The sequence below is a fragment of the Arachis hypogaea genome, chromosome 9 (genome assembly GCF_003086295.3).
Source record: "Arachis hypogaea cultivar Tifrunner chromosome 9, arahy.Tifrunner.gnm2.J5K5, whole genome shotgun sequence".
NCBI lineage: Eukaryota > Viridiplantae > Streptophyta > Magnoliopsida > Fabales > Fabaceae > Arachis > Arachis hypogaea.
Window position 1 is genome coordinate 57,761,249 of NC_092044.1, and position 6,818 is coordinate 57,768,066.

Consider the following 6,818-nt stretch of genomic DNA (forward strand, 5'->3'; position numbering starts at 1 on the left):
CTCCTTTCTTCTGATTCGTCCCATTGTTCACAGGATTCCTTTCAGAAGTGTACATGAATTGGTTATTTGCAACCATTTCAATGAGTTCTTGAGCTTCTGCAGGAGTCTTCTTCAGATGAAGAGATCCTCCAGCAGAGCTGTCCAATGACATCTTGGACAGTTCAGATAGACTATCATAGAAGATACCTATGATGCTCCATTCAGAAAGCATGTCAGAAGGACACTTTCTGATCAATTGTTTGTATCTTTCCCAAGCTTCATAGAGGGATTCACCTTCCTTCTGTCTGAAGGTTTGGACTTCCACTCTAAGCTTACTCAATTTTTGAGGTGGAAAGAACTTTGCCAAGAAGGCATTGACTAGCTTTTCCCAAGAGTTCAGATTTTCTTTAGGTTGTGAGTCTAACCATATCCTAGCTCTGTCTCTTACAGCAAAAGGGAATAGCATAAGTCTGTAGACCTCAGGGTCAACCCCATTGGTCTTGACAGTGTCACAGATTTGCAAGAATTCAGCTAAAAACTGATGAGGATCTTCCAATGGAAGTCCATGAAACTTGCAATTCTGTTGCATTAGAGAAACTAATTGAGGCTTAAGCTCAAAGTTGTTTGCTCCAATGGAAGGGATAAAGATGCTTCTCCCATAGAAGTCGGGAGTACGTGCAGTAAAGTCACCCAGCACCTTCCTTGCATTGTTTGCATTGTTGTTGTTTTCGGCTGCCATGTTTTCTTCTTTGAAGATTTCTGTTAGGTCCTCTACAGAGAATTGTGCTTTAGCTTCTCTTAGCTTTCGATTCATGGTCCTTTCAGGTTCAGGGTCAGCTTCAACAAGAATGCCTTTGTCTTTGCTCCTGCTCATATGAAAGAGAAGAAAACAAGAAAGTATGGAATCCTCTATGTCACAGTATAGAGATTCCTTGATGTGTCAGAGGAAAAGAAGAATAGAAGGAGAAGGTAGAAGAATTCAAACTTATCAAGAGAGATAGAGTTCGAATTGTGCATTGAGGAGGAGTGTTAGTCCATAAATAGAAGGATGTGAGAAGAGGGAAAGAAATTTTCGAAAATCAAAGTGAATTAATTAAAAGAAATTTTGAAAAATGGTAATTGATTTTCGAAAACTAAGATTGGGAAAGAAATTAAGTGAAATTTGAAAAAGATTTTGAAATTAGAAAGCAAAAAGATATGATTGAAAACTATTTTGAAAAAGGTGTGATTAAAAAGATATGATTGAAAAGATATGATTGAAAAATAATTTAAAAAAAGATTTGATTTTTAAAATTAATGACTTGGCTAACAAGAAATTTAAAAGATATGATTCAGACATTAAACCTTTCTCAACAGAAAAGGCAACACACTTGAAATGTTGAATCAAATCATTAATTGTTAGCAAGTATTTTTGAAAATGGAAAGAAATTGATGTTTAAAATATATGATTGAAAAGATATGATTTGAAAAAGATTTGATTTTGAAAAATTATGAAAACTTAAAAAAAATTGAATTAAAAATAGAATCTTCACTCTTGTGCCATCCTGGCGTTAAAGGCCCAGAATGGTATCCATTATGGCATTTAACGCCCAAAATGCTACCCTTTTGGGCATTAAACGCCCAGCCTAGCTGGCGTTTAAACGCCAGTTTTCCTTGTTCACTGGGCGTTTTGAACGCCCAGCTTTTTCTGTGTAGTTCTTCTGCTGAATGTTCTGAATCTTCAATTCTCTGTATTATTGACTTGAAAAGACACAAATTAAAAATTTTTTGAATTTTTAATAATGAGGAATAATCAAAATGCAACTAAGATCAAATAGACAATGCATGCTAGACACCAAACTTAGAAGTTTGTATACTATTGACACTAACAAATTGAGAATGCATATGAGAAACAACAAAACACTCAAGCCAAGAGAATTTAAAGATCAGAGTAAAGAAATCATCAAGAACAACTTGAAGATCAATGAAGACACATGACTAAATTCGAAAAATGCAAGAAGAATAGAAACATGCAATTGACACCAAACTTAAAATGAGACACTAGACTCACACAAGGAATATTTTTGGTTTCTATGATTTTGTAATTTTTTTGGATTTTTCAAAAATTATATGGAAAAAAAAAAAAGAGATTCAAAATTTTTAATAAGAATTCCAGGAATCATGCAATGTTAGTCTAAAGCTTCAGTCTAAAAAGATTAGACATTGCTAGCCAAGTTTTAGCAGGACATTACATTCAAGAGCTAAATTGATGACAATCAATCATCTTTGGTGATGATAAGAACATCACCTTGAAACTCTAGAATTCATTCTTAAAAATTCTGAAGAAAAATACCTAATCTAAGCAACAAGATGAACCGTCAGTTGTCCAAACTCAAACAATCCCCGGCAACGGCGGCAAAAACTTGGTGCACAAAATTGTGATCATCAATGGAGCCATCAACATGATACGCTCAATTGCAATCTCAACTCTTTATCACAACTTCGCACAACTAACCAGCAAGTGCACTGGGTCGTCCAAGTAATTAACCTTACGCGAGTAAAGGTCGATCCCACAGAGATTGTTGGTATGAAGCAAGCTATGGTCATCTTGTAAATCTCAGTCAGGCGGATTCAAATGGTTATGGAGGATTAATGATTAAAAGATAAATAAAACATAAAGTAAAGATAGAGATACTTATGCAATTCATTGGTGAGAATTTCAGATAAGTGTATGGAGATGCTTTGTCCCTTCCGTTTCTCTGCTTTCCTACTGTCTTCATCCAATCCTTCTTACTCCTTTCCATGGCAAGCTGTATGTTGGGCATCACCGTTGTCAATGGCTACAGTCCCATCCTCTCAGTGAAAATGTTCAACGCGTTCTGTCACAGCACGGCTATTCATCTGTCGGTTCTCGATCATGTTGGAATAAAATCCAGTGATTCTTTTGCGTCTGTCACTAACGCCCCACAATCGCAAGTTTGAAGCTCGTCACAGTCATTCAATCCTTAAATCCTACTCAGAATACCACAGACAAGGTTTAGACCTTCCAGATTCTCTTGAATGCCGCCATCAATTCTAGCTTATACCATGAAGATTCCGATTAAGGGATCCAAGAGATATCCACTCAATCTAAGGTAGAACGGAGGTGGTTGTCAGGCACACGTTCATAGGTGAGAATGATGATGAGTGTCATGCATCATCACATTCATCAAGTTGAGGAACAAGAGATATCTTAGAACAAGAATAAGCCGAATTGAATAGAAGAACAATAGTAATTGCATTAATACTCGAGGTACAGCAAAGCTCCACACCTTAATCTATGGTGTGTAGAAACTCCACCGTTAAAAATACATAAGAATAAGGTCTAGGCATGGCCGAATGGCCAGCCTCCGATAATCTAAGAACTAGACGTCCAAAGATGATCCTAAGATCTAAAGTGATCAAAAGATGAAAATACAATAGCAAAAGGTCCTATTTATAGAGAACTAGTAGCTTAGGGTTTACAAAAAATGAGTAAATGACATAAAAACCCACTTCCGGGCCCACTTGGTGTGTGTTTGGGCTGAGCATTAAAGCTTTTATGTGTAGAGACTTTTCTTGGAGTTAAATGCCATCTTTGTGCCAGTTTGGGCGTTTAACTCCCATTCTTGTGCCAGTTCCGGCGTTTAACGACAGAATTCTTCAGCTTACTTGGAACGCCTGTTTGGGTCATCAAAATCTCGGACAAAGTATGGACTATTATACATTTCTGGAAAGCGCAGGATGTCTACTTTCCAACGCAATTGAGAGCGCACCAATTGGGCTTTTGTAGCTCCATAAAATCCACTTCGAGTGAAGGGAGGTCAGAATCCAACAGCATCTGCAGTCCTTTTTCAGCCTCTGAATCAGATTTTTGCTCAGGTCCCTCAATTTCAGCTAGAAAATACCTGAAATCACAGAAAAACACACAAACTCATAGTAAAGTCTAAAAAAGTGAATTTTAAATAAAAACTAATAAAAATATAATAAAAACTAACTAAAACATACTAAAAACATACTAAAAAATAATGCCAAAAAGCGTATAAATTATCCGCTCATCACCACGCCAATGAAATTTTTTGGCGTTTGTTCCAAGTAGCACGCCTGCTTCACACACCTTACGTGTTTTGTTGTTTCCTTCCCATTTTTGATGTCTTTTTCTCCTGAAATTCAGGACAAACTAATTTCAAAGCAATGTACTATGATATTCATCAATTAAGGCATGTATTGCAATGATCAAATAAGATTATGCCTCTTTTATGGTCCTTTTTATGCAAGAAAAAAAGGTAGATGATGCAAGTCATCAAATATAGAATAGTTAATGTGAAAACTAAAAAGAAGAATTAGAGAGTCAATAGGGTTAAAAGTTAGAAAGCTAGGTTAGATATTAGCTGCATGACAAATATGGAACTTAAAAAGCAAGTCATCATCAATGCTCATGGTCACTAGGTTTGTAATAATTGGTGTTGAAAGGTGTAACTAAAAGAAAGTCAGGACAGTTTAATTGAAATAGTGTACACCACTGGCAATCACCAATAATTACAATGTGAGAACCTTGAATAAAAAGAATAGGTTTAAATCACATGGCATAATAATGGAAATAGGCTTTATTGGTCGGCTAAGGTGAAAATTGGACCGGACCACGAAGTCATAAAGCATTTGACTTAACCATGGAATGTTAAAAACAAGGTTCACATTGGGTTGATTTGTTAAGGCTTTATTTGACACAGAAATCTGTCAAATAGTTCATTTAGTTAATCAATTTCGATGCGCAAACGGGAACCAAAATAAAGCGGGAAAGCTGACCAAATTAACTGAGGAATTGCACTTGGTATAAAATGAATGAATTTTCAAACCAAAAAGTGTCAAGTACACTACCTAAGTTGCAAGTTAACAACAGATTGCTTTCCAAAAATTTTGGTAGCATTCTAGCAGTAAATTGGATGTTCCCAGATACCAAACAGCAATAAAAACAGTGTCATATGAATCCAAAATACATAAAACATGTTAACTAGCAAGGATTGCATATGATTCAGGCAGCATTAATCAAGCTAGGCAGCAGTTAAGCACTTCATGTAATATTAAGATCATCACAGCAGTAACAATATGTATACACAGAGCAAGAACAACATTCACCATAAAGTAAAGCAAGTAATATGCAGAAATTAAACAGGAACGGAGCACTTATAAGACCTAGAATCCTCTAAGCACAACCTAGCTACCTAACCACATGCAATTCTATCTATCCTAACAAACAGAGATTAAGCAGCTGAAATTAACATGGAAAAATAACTAAACAAAAATTAAAACAGAGCAGTAAGTAGTAACAGGGGAAGACAGGGAGCCTGAGGTGACAAGCAGAGATAGAATCAAAAGGGAAAGGGATGAAGCAGTGACCGAAGGGCACGGAGATGATCTTGGCCCAGTGGTGGTGCTTCCACGACGGTCTGGTGGTAGTAGGGATTCAAAGAGCAGGGGGCGTAGAACAGGGTAACGAGCTCAGCCCTAAGTACAATGACAGAATGGGAAGTGGATGAGAGGAAAGGAAGGGTTTGGTGATGGTGGAAGAGACCCGTCGGCGGTAATGGGGCCGCGACAGCTCTGGTGTCGGAGTTGAGAGGGGAAAGTAACTAAGAGGAGGAGATAGGGGAAAGAAGAAGAAGAAGGAAATGACGTTGGTTGGTGGTGATGGGTGTCACCGGGATGTGGTGGTTGCAAAGCTTATGGGGTGGTTATGGAGGTTCTGCCTTAGAGGAGGAAGGAGAAGAGAGAAGAAGAAAATGGAACGTTGAAAAAGGGGTGAGGGACGCGTCTGCACTAGGGCTTGCGCATTAATGGTATTAATGGTTTTGAATCCACGCGTATGCGTCCTTTACGCATGCGCGCGGATGAGCAGAAGAGAGAATCAATACGGATGCGTCAATCACGCATAAGCGTGGATGTGCCAAGGTAGAATTGACGCGTACGCGTGTGCATGGATTGGAACTGGGCCAAAGGCACAAAACGAGCATAAATAGGGTACAACCTCAGGCATGGTGTACGGGGGCATGTTGGTGCATCGATGCGTACGCGTGATGTGCTCGTACGCGTGGAATGGTAATTGTACCAGAAGCACAAAGTGGGCACACAATGGGCATAAATCTTTGGAAAAGGTCGAGGTGCTGCGCTGACGCTTTGACGCGTACGTGCAATGTGCACGTGCGCGTGCCTTCCCTATTTTTTTTTAGAAACCCCAAAAATAGCTTAAAATCCCCCTAACATACCTACAGCTCAAAACTAACCACAATGTAAAATTAATAAAAATCTTTTTGGGTTTTGAAGAATTTTGAAACATAACTTGCACCTCAAGCACTACCAACCAAAGTATTAAAACAAGACTATATGAAGAGGAAAACTACCTACAATGGCAACTCAATTCACTTATTAATCAAACCTTCAAGAAAATGGAAAGAGTTTACCATGGTGGGTGTCTCCTACTTAGCACTTTTAGTTTATGTCTTTAAGTTAGACTTTTGGGGAGCTCCTCATCAAGGTGGCTTATGCTTGTACTTGATGAGCGGATAATTTATACGCTTTTTGGCATTGTTTTTAGTATGTTTTTAGTATGATCTAGTTAGTTTTTAGTATATTTTTATTAGTTTTTAGTTAAAATTCACTTTTCTGGACTTTACTATGAGTTTGTGTGTTTTTCTGTGATTTCAGGTATTTTCTGGCTGAAATTGAGGGTCCTGAGCAAAAATCTGATTCAGAGACTGAAAAGGACTGCAGATGCTGTTGGATTCTGACCTCCCTGCACTCGAAGTGGATTTTCTGGAGCTACAGAAGCCCAATTGGCGCACTCT

At 37.9% G+C, this 6,818-nt stretch overlaps 1 non-coding gene across 1 annotated transcript; it reads left to right on the forward strand.

Annotated features, from left to right (window-relative positions):
• The first annotated feature begins 205 nt into the window (after positions 1–205).
• LOC112713189 (small nucleolar RNA R71) lies at positions 206–313 on the forward strand. Its single transcript, XR_003158164.1, has one exon. It is a non-coding gene; the product is annotated as a small nucleolar RNA R71 (small nucleolar RNA).
• The last annotated feature ends 6,505 nt before the right edge of the window (positions 314–6,818 follow it).